At 38.5% G+C, this 1,224-nt stretch overlaps 1 long non-coding RNA gene across 1 annotated transcript in view; it reads left to right on the forward strand.

The window, feature by feature from the left end:
* Positions 1 to 39: 39 nt before the first annotated feature.
* The window catches only part of LOC102294475, a gene marked incomplete in the record, with an annotated part of 3,729 nt that continues 2,544 nt past the window's right edge, over positions 40 to 1,224 (forward strand). The window contains 3 exon segments of the long non-coding RNA XR_318215.2: positions 40 to 154; positions 428 to 766; positions 983 to 1,224. This is a non-coding gene — a long non-coding RNA (butyrophilin subfamily 1 member A1).

Here is a 1,224-nt window from a genome sequence, read left to right on the forward strand (position 1 = left end):
ATAAATGTTTGTCTTTTTCTAAAATGTAAAAAAAGGAATTTATTTGTTTTTCAGAATCCAGAATGTGTTTTCTGTAGAATGAATTCTGCTTTAAACACCCATTTGGTGCTGTTATTGATGGTGTTTGCCCAACTACCTTCTTCCTTTACTAAAGGTAACTAAGTGAATCCACAAAGCTATCTTGAAGCATTTTGTTTGTAAAGGCAAATATGAATGTCAGTTGCAGTTTTTAGATTAGTTTCATTTGCAAAGCAGTGGCTACCAGGTTATCACATTCCACTGTTCTCATATTTAATTTTAAATATTCAAAAATAACTATTCATGATCGATCACTTTCTGTCACCCAACTCTAACAGAGCAGAGTTATAACTCTACAGTCTCTAAACCAAAAAAATAATTATTATTATTTTTCTTTCTCCTGTCTCAGGTACCATTCAGGTAATTGGTTCATCTCACCCAATAGTTGCTTTAGTGGGTGATGACGTCATACTGCCATGCTATTTGAACTCCTCCATAAGTGCCTCAGACAAGACGGTGGAGTGGACAAAATGCAAGCTGGATCCCAGATTTGTTTATGTGTGGCGTGATGGTGGTGAACTGGAAAGTAAAAAGAATCCCTCCTACAAAGGATGAACAACAGTATCCCTTCATAAATTAAAGCTTGGAGACATTTCACTGAATCTGTCTAAAGTGAGACTTTCTGATAGGGGAAGATATAGATGCTTCCTTCCAGATATGGGTGAAACTTTAATGGAGCTCATTGTTGGTAAGAAATATCTGATATTTATCAATCAAAGAAGTGGTTTAAGCTTAAACTCAAATACAAAGTATCGCCAGACATTAGCATTATATAACAGAAAAGTAGTTTCTATTCATATGAAAAAGTCTGTAAATGTGCAGCCAAATTGATCTCTTATTTGGAGTTCCTCTTAATGAAATCATGGTGCACTCTGCCAAAGGAATATTGTGTGCTTCATCTTAGGGGCTGTATCCCTACCTGTAATATTGCGTGTTCAAAAAGCCAAGACTGGAGTTGCATTACAGTGTGAGTCTGCAGGCTGGTATCCACAGCCTGAGCTGCTGTGGTTGGACGGTGAGGGAAACCTCCTCTCTGCTGGACCTACAGAGACCCTCAGAGGTCCTGATGACCTCTATACTGTCAGCAGCAGAGTGACTGTGGAGAAGAGACACAGCAACAACATCACCTGCAGAGTCCAACAGAGG

Source organism: Haplochromis burtoni, unplaced genomic scaffold (assembly GCF_018398535.1).
Source record: "Haplochromis burtoni strain Fernald_Lab_line unplaced genomic scaffold, NCSU_Asbu1 Contig_4481, whole genome shotgun sequence".
NCBI lineage: Eukaryota > Metazoa > Chordata > Actinopteri > Cichliformes > Cichlidae > Haplochromis > Haplochromis burtoni.